At 41.9% G+C, this 16241-nt stretch overlaps 1 long non-coding RNA gene across 1 annotated transcript in view; it reads left to right on the top strand.

The window, feature by feature from the left end:
- Positions 1 to 10725, top strand: part of LOC134355971 (uncharacterized) — a 107538-nt gene extending 96813 nt beyond the window's left edge. The window contains exon 6 of the long non-coding RNA XR_010020237.1: positions 10432 to 10725. This is a non-coding gene — a long non-coding RNA (uncharacterized LOC134355971). The remainder of the gene's footprint in view (positions 1 to 10431) is intronic.
- Positions 10726 to 16241: the final 5516 nt, after the last annotated feature.

Below are 16241 nucleotides of genomic sequence, written 5' to 3'. Positions count from 1 at the left end.
AGCCAGCGAGCACTGTGAGGGTCATGTTTTTTGACTTCTCCAGTGCGTTCAACACCATCCGCCCTGCTCTGCTGGGGGAGAAGCTGACAGCGATGCAGGTGGATGCTTTCCTGGTGTCATGGATTCTTGATTACCTGACTGGCAGACCACAGTACCTGTGCTTGCAACACTGTGTGTTCGACAGAGTGATCAGCAGCACTGAGGCTCCACAGGGGACTGTCATCTCTCCCTTTCTCTTCACCATTTACACCTCAGACTTCAACTACTGCACAGAGTCTTGTCATCTTCAGAAGTTTTCTGATGACTCTGCCATTGTTGGATGCATCAGCAAGGGAGATGAGGCTGAGTACAAGGCTACGGTAGGAAACTTTGTCACATGATGTGACCAGAATTATCTGCAGCTTAATGTGAAAAAGATTAAGGAGCTGGTGGTAGACCTGAGGAGAGCTAAGGTACCGGTGACCCCTGTTTCCATCCAGGGGGTCAGTGTGGACATGGTGGAGGATTACAAATACCTGGGGATACGAATTGACAATAAACTGGACTGGTCAAAGAACACTGAGGCTCTCTACAAGAAGGGTCAGAGCCGTCTCTATTTCCTGAGGAGACTGAGGTCCTTTAACATCTGCCGGAAGATGCTGAGGATGTTCTACGAGTCTGTGGTGGCCAGTGTTATCATGTTTGCTGTTGTGTGCTGGGGCAGCAGGCTGAGGGTAGCAGACACCAGCAGAATCAACAAACTCATTCGTAAGGCCAGTGATGCTGTGGGAATGGAACTGGACTCTCTGATGGTGGTGTCTGAAAAGAGGATGCCGTCCAAGTTGCATGCCATCTTGGACAATGTCTCCCATCCACTACATAATGTACTGGGTGGGCACAGGAGTACATTCAGCCAGAGACTCATTCCACCGAGATGTAACACGGAGCGTCACAGGAAGTCATTCCTGCCTGTGGCCATTAAACTTTACAACTCCTCCCTTGGAGGGTCAGACACCCTGAGCTAATAGGCTGGTCCTGGATTTATTTCGTGGCATAATTTACATATTACTATTTAACTATTTATGGTTTTATTACTATTTAATTATTTATGGTGCAACTGTAACGAAAACCAATTTCCGCCGGGATCAATAAAGTATGACTAAGGCTAAGACTAGGAAGTTTCTCGGCCCAAAATGTCGACTGTACTTCTTCCCATAGATGCTGCCTGGCCAGCTGCGTTCCACCAGCATTTTGTATATTATGGTCGAGCTGCCTGGTGTGTTCTCCATTTTTTTTGCTTCAAAAAGCATACAACTTAAACATTGTTTCTGAGAGAAATTTGAATTCAACCATGTTCTTAAATAATATATATAGTCACCCACTCAGCAGCTGCTAAGAATACAGTGACTTCTGGTGAAGTCTGAAGATCTCACTACAGCATGCAACATTAAGGGCCTAATTCCAACAATGAGAGAGTCCATCTCTCAACAAAACCTTGATTCTACCTCACTTTTTGCATTTTCTCCAACTGCTTAGAGTGAGATCTGTTATGAATAAGATACGTATAGCTCATAACGTACAAATAAAGTGCAAAAGATATTTAGAGTTGCAATTAAACTGCCCGACTTCTATCTCCTTGCCATCAAGGTCCTAACTTGAATCATTCTAAGTGAACTGAGCTTTGATTTTGCTGCTGTCTCCATTGGCAGCATTTTAGACTTATTTTCTGTTCAGTAAATGTGCTACTTACTGTCACCTCACCCACAGTTTAATTCTGAATTTCCGTTCTCTGAGATTCCAGCAGATTACAGCTGTATCCTTATTTTTGCTCTCACATTAGGCTGGGAAAACTTTCCTGGGCTTCTGCCCAGTCAGTGTCAGAATACACAGATGTACCATTTGATCTGAACGAAGAAAGCTGGAGTGAAGGTAAAGCCAAGGGAGATTAGGAGTTCCTTCGTACCACACATTAATCAGTCGGGATGTATGATGACAGAAAAGCACAGGAAAAATCAAGTAAAAAGCAAGCTTGAAGTTGCATTTTATTCCATGCTTTGAAGGTATCAGATAATGAACAGATACTTAATGCATCAGACTCTCTTACACATTTCTGATTATCTATAAGGAAATAAATTCACTGAAAGGCATTCCCTACTTGAGTTTGACAATCACTTTAATGCTCAACAAGTTTTAAAATAATAAATTTACTTTGAATAATATGGTTGCATCTGCCTGTAGTGACTTATTCAGAAACTTGTTCATCTTCAAGTTTTAAGCATGAAATTCCCAGCTGGTGTTCTACTGCAGCAGTGCCCAAGTACCTCACTGTTGCTGGTGCTATCTTCTTAATGCAACATTAAACCATGATCCCATTTGGTCTCCCACATGGATGTGAAAGACCAAATGGTACTACTCATCTCAATCCTTCTCCAGCTTCCCCTTTATCCTTCCATCTGCACTTTCTGGGATCCTCTTACTGTGGTGAAATCAGTGAAATTCAGGGACAGAGCTACCACTTTCAGTGAAAATGCCCTATGAATTGTAGGACTTTACTAATCAATTGCCGTATGCTCAATGGAGGCACTTGGGGTCATAAAGACTCATTTTGTTGGTTATGAACTAACATATTAATGCATTGGTTATTCATTGGAAGTCCTTTCCTTGGATAGATTTAAACTTAGAAGATTATCCTTAAATATATATTCACTACACGTGTAATGTATCAGGGTATACATATGGTGTACTGCTTCCAAAATTCAGTTCCATTCAACTCAATGCACATATTTTAATAAACACAAGAGATTCTACAGGTACTGGAAGTCCATAGCAACACACACAAAGAGTTGGAGACACTCTGCAGGTCAGGCAGCATCCATGGAGGGAAACTAATAGTCAATAGTTTGGGCTGAAATGCTTCATCCGGACACATGTTCCAATATATTGGATGTTGTTGCATGTGACAGCAGGCAAAATTTTTCTTTAGTTTCGCTCTCTAGTGAGATTAATATTTAATACTGATTGCAGTTATATTGAACTCTTTTTTGGTGGCATATTAGAATGAAAATTCAGTCTTGGAGGAAGCAAATGTATATGGACTAGGAAAATGATCAATATTGCTGAAAAGACTAATTGCATTTAGTGCTGGGAGGATCTTATAACGGGTTAAGGCTACAACTTGATTTTCCCAGTGTTCTTATATTTATTGGTATTTATAAATAGGAAAGGCAAAAAACGCTGCTCAAAGTCGTTTAAGCCAATTTGGCAGGGAGTTGATGGGAAGCATAGAGTCATTGAAACATAGAACACTACAGCACAGAAACAGGCCCCTCAGCCCTTTTAGTCCATTTTGTTATGTGTTGTTCCTCTTTGCACCTTGCGGATACATCTGGCAGCAACGTTGCCATTTCTTTAGCACTTTGTCTATTTTTTTTGATAAGGCCAAGTTGCTAGGTCGATGCTCAACCCAACACGGATGGAAAGCGTGCGAGGATCCAGCCGGATTCAAACCCAGGACCACTTGCCTCGAAGTCTGGTGCTGATGCCACTACACCACTGGCTGAACCATTGATCTGCTTGGTTCCATTGTCCTGCACCTGCACCTGCACCATTGCTCCCACACCCCTCCCATCTATGTACCTATCCTAATTTCACTTACATTTTTAAACCAAACCTGCATCTACCACTTACGCTGACAGCTCGTTCCACACTCTCACCACCCTCAGAGTGAAAAAACTCCCCCGTCATATTCCCCTTAAACGTTTCACTTTTCACCCTTAACTCATAACCTCTAGCCCTAGTCTCACCCAACATCAGTAGAAAATGCCTGCTTGCATTTATCCTATTTATACCTCTCATAGTTATGTATACCTCTATCAAATCTTCCCTCACTCTCTTACACTCCAATGAATAAAATTCTAACCTATTCAACCTTTCCCTATAATTCGGTATCCTTGTAAAGCTTTTCTGTACTCTTTTAATCTTATTGACATATTTCCTGTAGGTAGGTGACCAAAACTGCACACAATACTCCAAATTAGGCCCCACCAATGTCTCATACAACCTCAACATGGCATCTCAACTCCTGTACACAATATATGATTGATGAAGGCGAATGTGCCAAAAGCTCTCTTTACAGCCCTATCTACCTGTGTCGTCACATTCAAGGATTTATGAATCAGTATCCCTAATCCATCTGATCTATTGCACTCCTTAGTTCCCTACCACTGTCTGTGTATGCACTATCACTCTCCATGGAAGTCCTACCCTGGTCTGTCCTCCCAAAGTGCAACACTTCACAGTTCTCTGCATTAAATTCCATCTGCCATTTTTCAACTCGTCTTTTTTCAGCTGGTCCAGATCCTGTGCAAGATTTGGAAGTCTTCCATGCTGGGCACTGCACTCCAATCTTGGTGTCATCCACAAATTTGCTGATGCAGTTGACCACATTATCATCCAGATAATTAATATAGATGACAAACAACAATGGACCCAGCACCGATCACTATGGTACACTACCACTCATAGGCCTCCAGTGAGAGAGGCAACCATGAACTACTACTCTGTGGCTTCCCCTGCAAAGCTTATGTCCAATCCAACTTTCTACTTTCTTGAACTATCTCTCATGAGGGACCTTGTCAACTTCCTTGATAAAATCCATGTTGACAACATCCATTGCCTTGCCATTATCCACTTTCCTGGTAACAGCCTCAAAAAGCTATAAGTTTGGTTAGACCTGACCTACCACATATAAAGCTTTGTTGACAGTCCCTAATCAGTCTCCGTCTGTCCAAACATTCATATATCTGGTCCCTTAGAATATTTCCCTACCTCTGAATTCGGGCTCACCAGCCTATAATTTCCTGGCTTATTTTTAGACAATAGACAATAGGTGCAGGAGTAGGCCATTCGGCCCTTCGAGCCAGCGCGGCCATTCACTGTGATCATGGCTGATCATCCACAATCAGCACCCTTTTCCTGCCTTCTCCCCATATCCCTTGACCCCACTATCTTTAAGAGCTCTATCTAACTCTTTCTTGAAAGCATCCAGAGAATTGGCTTCCACTGCCTTCTGAGGCAGTGCATTCCACAGATCCACAACACTCTGGGTGAAAAAGTTTTTCCTCAACTCCGTTCTAAATAGCCTACCCCTTATTCTTAAACTGTGGCCTCTGGTTCTGAACTCACCCAACATCAGGAACATGTTTCGTGCTTCTAGCATGTCCAATCCTTTAATAATCTTATATGTTTCAATCAGATCCCCTCTCATCCTTCTAAATTCCAGTGTATACAAACCCAGTTGCTCCAATCTTTCAACATATGACAGTCCCGCCATCCCGGGAATTAACCTTGTGAACCTAGGCTGCACTCCCTCAATAGCAAGAATGTCCTTCTTCAAATTTGGAGACCAAAACTGCACACAATACTCCAGGTGTGGTCTCACCAGGGCCCTGTACAACTGCAGAAGGACCTCTTTGCTCCTATACTCATCTCCCCTTGTTATGAAGGCCAACATGCCAGCCTTTTACAGCCTTTCATAAACAACAGATCAACATCAGATATCTTCCAGTCATTCAGGACCTCACCCATGACCAAGAATGCTTGAAATATCTCTGCCAGAGCTCCTGCAATTTCTGCACTACCCTCCTACAGGGTCTGAAAGAACATCTTGTCAGACCCTGGGGAGTTATCCCCCTAATTTGCCTCAAGGTAGCAAACACCTCCTCCTCTTTAATTTGTGCACGGTCCTTGACCTCACTGCTGCTCTGTCTCACTTCCATGAGCTCTGTGTATGTGTCTGTGTCTCAAGTAAATACAGATGCCAGGCATCCATTTAAGATCTCACCATCTCTTTCGTCTAAATATCAACAACTTGGAAGTGACTTTAGGGGTATGTTTGGTAAGTTCAAGTTCAAAGCTCAAAGTTTGTGGATGACACAAAAGTGGTGATGTTGTGAATAGAGCAAAAGTTTATTAAAGGCAGGATATCAATCAGCCGAAAAGTTGAGCAGAGCACTGGGAGACGAAAGTAATTCCAACGAGAGCAAAGTAATGCCTTTTAAGAAGTCAAATAAAAATAGGTCATGTAAACTCTGATTTGGTACCTCCTGTACCTAATAAAGTGGCCACTCAGTGTATGTTTGTGGTCTTCTGCTGCTGCAGGTAATCCACTTTAAAATTTGAAGAGATGCTCTTCTGCATAACATGTTGTAACACATGATTATTTGAGTTACCATCACCTTCATGTTAACTTAAACCAGTCAGCCCATTCTCCTCTGACTTCTCTCATTAACAAGGCATTTTTGTCCACAAGACAGCTGCTCAATGGATGTTTTATTTTTGTTTTTGTTTTTACACATTTCTCTGTAAATGCTAGACACGGTTGTGTGTGAAAATCCCAGGAGATCAGCAACATTTTCTGAGATACTCAAACCACCCCATCTGGCACCAACATTCAATCAAAGTCAGTTAGATATATTTCTTACCCATTCTGATATTTGATCTCAACAACAACTGAACCTCTTGACCATATCTACATGCCTTTATGGATTTATTTGCTGCTGTATGGTTGGCTGATTAGATACTTGCATTCATGAACAGGTGTGCAGGTGCACCTAATAAAGTGGTTGCTGAGTATATTTTCCTCAGAGCACGAAGGGATTTTGATGAACAAAGGGACCTTGGAGTTCAAGTCCATAGTTTCTTAAAAGTGGCAACACGGGTAGAGGTGGTGGGGATGGTATATGCTATACCTATCTATAGGTCTGGGCATATTATCAAGTTGGGACATTCCAACTTTGCGAAACACTGGTTAGACAGGACTTGGGAGTACTCTGTGCATTTCTGTTGGTCATGCAAGAGAAAGAATGCAGTTGTACTGAAGAGAGTACAAAAGAGATGTTACCTGGATTGGAGAACATTATATATGGAGTGAAATCAGATTAATTGGTTTTCTATTGCATAGAACAAGGAAGGCTGAGGGGATGACCTGATAGAGAGATATAAATTTCAAAGATTGAGTAGACAGTCTTTCCTGTTGTAAGGGTATCATAAACAGGAGGCCATCAGTTTAAAGTAGGTAGTTTTAAAGGGGATTTGAAGAGAAATGTTTCATCTCAGAAAGATGCTATCTAGAACTTGCTGCCACAGGAGGTGGCATAGTCAGATACAATCAGCATGTTTAAGAGATGTTTAGATTGCACTTACACTTGAATACTCAAGCCTACTCATACATGCACTCAGTGGCCACTATTCCACAGACTGGTCTTCAGCACGACTGCAGACTGGATTATTCTGGAAACCCCATGGTTCTGACATCTCATGTAAGTACTTGGCAAAAAGCCCAGTGGTTAACAACCAATACACCTCTGTGGAACTGGGTGTTGGACTTCCTAACAAACAGACCTCAGACAGTCAGGATACACAACTGTTACTTTTTTCCCATCATCTTCAACATGGATGCTACTGAGGATGTGAGCGAAGCCCACTGCTGTACGTTCTGCTCATACGTGGCTGCATAGCCAAATACCCTAGCAATCACATTGTCAAGTTCACAGATGACATAACAGTGATAGGGCTCACCACCAACAACGATGAGATGGCCTACAGAGAAGAGGTGGAAGAGTTTGAGGCCTGGTGCCAGGCAAATAACCTATTCCTTAATGTCAACAAGACAAAGAAGATGGTTATCGATTGAGGGAGAACTTGCACCACTCACACCACTCTTTACATTGGTGACACCACAGTGGAAACTGCGAGCAGTTTCAAACTCCTGGGAGTGCACGTCACACACAACCTTTCATAGTCCCAGAACACATGTTATACAGCCAGGAAAATATCACCACGTAGATGAAAGCTTATCTACTTTCCGTGGAGGCCATAGAGAGCTGGACATTACACAATCATAGTCACGTCATTCTACAGATGCACAGCAGAAAACAACCTTACAAGCTGCATCACTGCATGGTATGGAAACTGCACTGCAGTGGACAAGAGGGCACTACAACAGGGAGTCAAAACTGCTCAATGTGTCACGGGCACCAACAGATCCACCATCAAGGGCATATATACAGAAAGGTCCAGGAAAATCATAAAGGATCCCATAAACCCTGCTCATGGACTATTTCTCCCGCACCTATCAGGGAGGAGGCAATGTAGTATCTACGCCAGGACTACCAGACTCAAAAACAGTTTCTTTCCCCAAGCAGTAAGACTGATGATTACCTCCATCCACTGACTCCACCACCACTTTATTATTTCTCAGTCATCTTATATTCAGGTTGCATAATTTATTATAAAGACCATAAGTCCATAAGGCTACAAATGATAAGAGCAGAATTAGACCATTTAGCCCTTCAAGTCCCTCTGCTCTTTCATCATGGCTGATCCATTTTCCCTCTCAACTGCATTCTCCTGCCTTCTCCCCTTAACTCTTCACGCCCTGACTAATCAAGAATCTATCAACCTCCACCTTAAATACACCCACTGACCTGGCCTCCACAGCCACCTGTGGCAATGAATTCCATAGATTTCACCACCCTCTGGCTAAGAAATGACTCACCTCCAATCATATTGCTATTCTGAGGCTGTGCCCTCTGGTTCTGTACTCCCTCCACATAGGAAACATCCTTCTCACATCCACTCCATCTGGGCCTTTCAATGTTCAATAGGCTTCAATGGGATCTCCCTCATTCTTCTAAATTCCAGCGAGTACAGGTCCAGAGCTGTCAAGCAGTCCTCATATAATAACCTTTTCATTCCCAGAATTGTTCTCGAACTTTTTCTGCATCTTCTTCAATGACAGAATATCAGTTCTTTGATAAGGGTCCAAAGCTGTTCACAATACTCCAAGTGAGTTCTCACCAGTGCCTTGTAATGCCTCAGCATTACATCCTTGCTATTATATTCTAGTTCTCTCAAAATTAATGCTAACATTGCATTTGCCTTCCTCTCCACTGACTGAACCTGTAAGTTAACCTTTAGGGAATTCTACACAAGGACTTCCAAATACCTTTGCAGCTCAGTTTTTTGAATTTTCTATCTGTTTAGAAAATAGTCAATGCATTTGTTTCTTCTACTAAATTGTATTACCATACACTTCCCAGCACTGTATTCCATCTGCCACTTCCTTGTCCAATCTCCTAATCTGTGTAAGTCCTGTGTAATCTGCAGCCTCTCTGCTTCATCAACACTATCTGTCCATTCAACTATCTTTGTATTGGCTGCAAACTCGGCCACAAAGCCATCCATTCTGTCGTCCAAATTATTGACATATAATGTAAAAAGAAGCGGTTCCAACAGTGACCCCTGTGACACACATCTAATTACCAGTAATCAACCAGAAAAGGCTCACTTTACTTCCACACTTTGTCTCCTGCCAATTAGCCAACGCTCTATGCATGCCAGCGTCTACCCTGTAATACCATGGTCTCTTACCTTGCTAAGCAGCCTCATGTGCAGCACCTTGAAAAAGGCATTCCGAAAATTTAAGTACACAACAACATCCACCGATTCTCCTTTGTCTATCCTGCTTGTTAATTCCTCCAATAATTCTGACAGATCTGTCAGCTACGATTTTCCTTTAAAGAAACCATGCTGCCTTTAGACTATTTTATCATGTGCCTCCAGGTACCCCGTAACCTCATCCTTAACAACGGACTCCAACACCTTCCCAACAACTGAAGTCAGGCTAATAGGCCTATAATTTCCTTTCTTTCACCTCCCTCCTTTCTTGAAGAGTTGAGTGAGATTTGCAATTTTCCAGCTCTTTGAAATCGTGTCAGCATCTAGAAATTTATGAAGGATCATTACTAATGCATCCACAATCACTTCGGCTACCTTTTTCAGAACTCTAAGGTGTAGTTGATCTGGTCCAGGTGACTTACTTACCTTCAGACCTTTCAGCTTCCCAAGCACCTTCTCCCTAGTAATGGCAAATTCACTCACTTCTGCCCCCGACACACTTGAACTTCCAGTATACTGCTAGTGTCTTCCACAGTGAAGGCAGATGCAAAATACTTATTGAGTTTGTCTACATTTCTTTGTCACTGATTACTATAGTTCTACAACATCATTTTCCAGTGGTCCGATACCCACTCTCACCCCTCTTTTGCTCGTTATATATCTGAAAAAACTTTTGGTATCCTCTTTGATACTATTGGCTAGCATATTATTATTAATGAGTTCTTTATCTTTTGTGCTTTTTTTGTGCTGCATCAGATCTGGAGTAACAATTGTTTTGTTCGCCTTACGCTTGTGTACAGGAAGACATTAAACAATCTTGAATAAGTAAAAAACCAGAAATGTGGGGCAAATTAAAAATAGAATTTAGTGAACTTGGGTGCCTTGTAGTTGGCATGGGCTCGGGGGGCTGGAAGGTCTGTTTCTCCACTCTATGTCTCCAGAACTAATGCGAATGGATTTTTATTAACACGGTCTTTGTTTCTCTCTCTGCAGATATTGCCTCACTCATTGAGTATTTCAAGCAATTTCTGTTTTTACACAATGAGGGTGAGTTGGACACAAGATCAGACCAATCCAGTGATGTCCTCCATCTTATTTAAGTAATACTATTAGCTTCTGGAATTGTTCTGAAGCATCTCTAACCAATACAGTGAGTGACTCTCAGCATGGGTGAGCGCCCACACTCAACCTCCTCAACACTGACCTTCACATTGGACACTTAACCGCGGCTTTATACCTGAGAAACAGACCATCTCCACTCAAATTCCTAGACTGTTGCCGCATACATTTCCTGATTAATAATAAAGATAACTGTGTTATTATACAGTACTTTCTTAAAAAAGATGGCAGTGATTAATAATGAATAACAGGGCACAGTATATAATACTTATAGAGCTCAATCCTTATACAGAATGGAATATAAATTACACTATCTAATAACACTGAATTTCATTCACATTGTATCTAGGATTTATCAGACTGGGCATTTTTTAAATTTTTAATTAATCCATCATTCATTTGTAGATGAAGTTTGCTGGTCTCGGAATGGTGCTCATGTTGATAATAGTATATCAGCAAGAATTATGATTAACATCTCTCATAAGGTAATTCTCAGGTTTGTTCAAACACATCAGTATGGGCCGGATTATATTGACCAAGCTCTATTTTCAATAAGCAACCTTGAAGCTGATTGTTGAATTTTAATCTCCATTTATTAAAATTCCAGGCATTTCAGTATGAAAGAAAAGTTATTTTAAAATTCATAAGCGCTTCAGGCTTCCAATAAACATTTTGCATGAGCAAGCACCAAACAGCCTCATCCTATACACTTGAAAGATGCAAATGTTCAGCTTCTTTTCAAAATTCACAGCCCATTTGAACTTGCCATCATTGTGACAGGAGTACCTGAACTGCTTCTAATTAGGTTGCATACTATAATACAAGACTCCAGTAAGACTAGCACCTTGTCTCTTCACCAATGAGAATTGAGGATTCACGAATCAAGATTAAGATATCAGTAGATGCTCCTTCCATTTCTGGCATGAATGATATCCTGTGGAGGTTAAGTCTGAGTTTGTGTGGAGAATCTCTTTGCAGACAGATATGTTTTTAATTTTTAATATATTTTTTACACAATGCCTAAGGATAATAATTAGAAGAAATCAGGTGAACTGCTCCACATTTATTCCATTCAGTACATGAACAGATCTCCTTTTTTGCACCATTATTTGAGACATTGGTTTTCTACCATAAAGCCACACAGATTTATTAATAAAGCATAAGTCTGGCTTATCTAGCCTTCCAGATAATCATAGATATGGGGTTAGCTCTGGGAGTGCAAGGGATAACAATTTAATTTAGTGTTCTTCGTTAGAATATTTTCATTAAACTTGGTCAAATTGTGAACTGCATTATGGAATTGGAGTAAATGAGTTCATGGACAACTACAGCTTCAGGAAGTATGCATTGGATCAAATCTGTTGTTTTCTGATAATTATGACTTCTCTAGAGCAACAGATGGGACCATTGTTCAAGTTCATCTGAACATGGCAGATTTGACAAGTCATGGCTGGATTAATTTTTTTGTGATAAAAGATTAAATGATATCTACATGTATCCTTATCTACATCAGATGAAACTGTCTGATGATGGCAATGATAACTGCGGAAACCAGTGTGGAACTTTCTGTCATGGATCAAGAATGTTACCAACATTTTCTGCGGCAGCAGAAGCTTTTATGCACAACTGACAACTGTAGAAATCACTAAGATACTAGTTTAGAAATAACAAAGCAACATTAAGCATTTTCAGCTGAAGTGCTATGTTCATTTAGGAAAGACAATTTACTAAGAAACTGTAAGAGCAGGGTTGAGTTGTAGTCCTTGAGCCTGTAGGGTTGGTCGGTACCGTCTGAGGGGAATAATGCTCATAGTGATTTCTGGCAAGGTATACATCTCTACAGTTAGAAAATATGTGATAGTATTGCACCAGTGGTAGCTTTATTTCTTAAAATAAGTAATCACTTTTTGTATATATTCCATATTAACATCAGCACAGCAGAAAATGTTACCCCACTATAATTCAAATGTGGGGTTCCACATGGCCATAACCTACGCCCCATATGGTTGGAAGATGAATATATTTAATCAAAGACTGTTTTCCATACTTTCATAACCTATTAATAATCATAATAATTTTCCAAGTCTTCCGCGTCTTCCACAACTTCATCTGAACTTTCCATACTCTCTGAGGTGGATGCCTGGTCCTCACTCTGCCAGTCTACACATGTCAGTACACCGGAGGCCATTTGCAACACACATACATCTTGGGAGTGAACATTTTTTCGAACAGTTACAGGCCAGTAGATCCAGGACGACATCGGGTGCTGGTTGGCCTTCCATCTAGTGCACCACGAACTGTTCAGCTTCCTCTTCTATCTCCAGCTTCCATCCTCTTGGCACTTGTGGGTCCTTCTCCAAACATCTTCTCCATATACCAGCCTGGTAGTTGGCTTGCTGTGCATGTTTTGTTAAGCAGTCCTTGCGTGGTGGGAGTTGATGACTTTCTATTTCACCTTTCTTGGCACAGAAAAGGTGATACCTGAACTCATTGACCTTGGTGATCGATGCTTTTGGGGCATATAAGAGACATGTAAATGCCTTCAGTTTGTCCATCAGTTCTGGGGAGGGGTCCCATTCCTGACCCAGCTCTAAGAATGTGTCCTGAGTTTCCCTGTTTCTGGTCAGAAGTTTTAGGGCACTTGTCTTCCCTTTGCCTGCAAAAGCGCTTACAGTGTCACATCCTGTATATGCGTGCAACCCGATGAGAGCCCTACAAACCTCTATGCCAACAGTGGCAGCAACCTTCCTGATGTCTACAAGCCTTGTACGGGTTCTAGTGCTACACCTCTGGAACAATGGGGCCTCAATCATGTCACAAAATGCTAAAGACAAGATAAAGACATCTATGTCTCCTGAGCAGATCCCTACAGATTGGTATCCCTCTCTTGTGACATGGGCAGCTTGGAGAAGCAGGCAGCCATCTGCTTCTTCTTGTTGACACTGAAGAGCTGACACCTCCTCACTGTCTTGAGATGTGATTCTGTAACACTTGTCATTCACAGTTGCATACAGGATCAATCTTCCCCTGTAGTTTTGCTCTGTACTCCACGTTCCTCCATTCATGGACTATGAAGCAAATTAGATTATTTTTGTTACTGGCTTTAGTCAGGCAGCTCCTCCACTGTCTCACCACCTGTATGCCTGTGATACCTTGCAACTCATGACCAGTCTCTTCACCCCGTAGAGGTCTTTCACTATTCTTGATAGAGTTCTCCTTGTATGTCCTGAACACAACATCTATTCTGCTATTCTGACTGCCTTCCCTCAGAGCCATACCCAGAATTGTTGTGGCAACATCTCAGAAAGTAACTTGATCACCTATCACTCCTTGGACCAAATTTATTCCATCAACCACTATAGCAGACTTTCCTGGGAGCTGCTCTTCTACTGCTACATTTTTCTGTAAGGTTGTGGCTAAAGTAGCTTTATTTGTCTTTCTCAGCAATCCTTCTGGTGTGGACAGAGCCCAGGGCAATGGTCCAAGGAGATGAGAAAGGATATCCTCCGTACGTAGACTGCGCCCTTGTGCTATCACTATGATACCTCCAAACAAAGACCTGTCTACTTTCAAGATGATTGCCTTCCCATTTGATTTCACTTCTCTCTTCTTACACATATCACTGAGTGTTTTCAGCTTGTTGGTTTTCATTGGGTCATGGAATTTCTTTGCTGGTAGGTCTTCCTCTAGTCTCGCATCCTTGAAGGTTGCATAGCATTGCTCACCAATCTCATATGCCTTCAGCAGGTCAGAGGCAAATGTCCTTGGGGGCTGCCTTTGCCGTAGACATGCTAGTGAAGTCCCGCTTCTCTACAAATGGGTTGACCCATTCATGTATGAGGCTAACCACTGCTGAAACTGCTTCCTCATCTTTCTGGATTCTTGGCGGCTGTAGCTCTGCATAACAAAGCTCTGATTTGTTGCCTTGCACCATCTCCCTTAACTGTCCCAGGAATGCACTGCGGTGCTTAGCTGTTATGTAGTAATGCTTGATAGCTCCAGCATTCAGGCTGAACCGTGATGTACCTCTAGGAGTCTGTGTGACTTTGTAGACTGTGGCTTCGATAGCCTGGTCCAAAGGGGTTGTTACTTGATAGCTGCACTAAGAATTGGCCTGTCTTGGAGGCCTCGTACACAGAAGGATTCTTCTCTGGGAGGTTCATCATTTGAGCAAAGTAAAGGGACAGGTAAATGGCATCATTCATCTTATCATAGGCAAAGCACCATGGGATCACAGAAAGCTACCACTGCTGCAATGCTATCACATATTTTCTAGCACTAGAGGTGTATACCTTGCCAAAAATTACTATAAGAATTATTCCCCCCAGTTGTTACCAGAGGCCCAAATTTGGTGTCCTGGCTCACGGACTATTGAAGGAGTGCATGATAGAGCTTAAAGTACTTGCTGATTCATAGTGTCTCTTATGATCTGAGGATGTCTCCAAGTTCTTCACAACCAATGACATACCTTTGAACTGATATCACATGGTAATATAGAAATCACAATAACCAATCTGTAAATAGCAAAGTCTTACAAACTGTGTTAGTGATAAAAGGAGAAATATTCTCCAATATCCCTGGAGAGCTCCCAAGTGCTTCCATGCACCAGTGTATGCTTTTGTTCATCTGAAAGAATAGATGGGACTATATTTAACAAATCATTCAGATCAATGCCATGGGGGTCAAGATATTATGTGCTGCCTGAAAAGGTACATTGAAGTGGTACTTTAAAGAAGATTGTGTTGAATTAATGAGGCTTTCTGACAGAGGGGCCATTATGTTTGGGTAGAACAGGTCTTGCATTCTGTGCATACGCAAAGGCAAGCTCACGGTGTAGATCTTGTAGGCTTTGGGGAGCTATTGAAGATATATTGGAATATTGACCAAGGGTAGAGATGATTGAATGAGGATTAGGTGGATCATCAGCTGGAGTGAGGAACTTTCAGAAGTTGCTGAGAGATGGGCTGAGGTGAGGCTGTCAGTCAGAGTGAGGAATCTGGCTTAAGGTGCATGGAGAAGCCGAAGTACTTGGTCTAAGAGATGAATGAACTGAGGAGGAGAGATTGGTGGGAATGTTGACTGGGGCTAAAGATGGGAATCAGCTAAACAGGAGGGAAATTAAAAGCATAGAGTATTCAACTGGAATCACACTGAGTCCTTAACTAATACCATCAATAGTTTGATAGGAACTCAGATTGGTGAAAACTGGTTGCCATCATTGATAAAGAAGTGACTAAATATATACAGCAATTATACTTACATCCAAAGTGATGAAGTATTTTGAGAGGTTGGTGATGAAACATATCAATTCCTGCCTGAGAAGTGACTTAGATCTCCTCTAATTTGCCGATCAGAGCAACAGGTCTACAGTAAATGCCATCTCATTGACTCCCCCCTCAACCCTGGAACATCCGGACAGCAAAGATGCAGACTGTGAAGTGCTTTATTAACTACAGCTCAGCATTCACTGCCATCATCCCCTCAAAACTAACCGATAAGCTCCTAGACCTTGGCCTCTGTGCCTCTTTGTGCATCTGGATCCTCGATTTCCTCACTTGCAGACCCCAGTCAGTTCAGATTGGCAACATTTTCTCCACTGCCTCCATCAGCACAGGTGCACCATAAGGCACCTGTGGATTTAAGGTGGATGTAAGTATAACTGAATTCTGTTATAGTTATTATTC

This window comes from Mobula hypostoma, chromosome 13 (genome assembly GCF_963921235.1).
Source record: "Mobula hypostoma chromosome 13, sMobHyp1.1, whole genome shotgun sequence".
Lineage (NCBI taxonomy): Eukaryota > Metazoa > Chordata > Chondrichthyes > Myliobatiformes > Myliobatidae > Mobula > Mobula hypostoma.
Note: the sequence above shows the minus strand (reverse complement) of the source record. Positions and strands in the feature narration are given on the sequence as shown.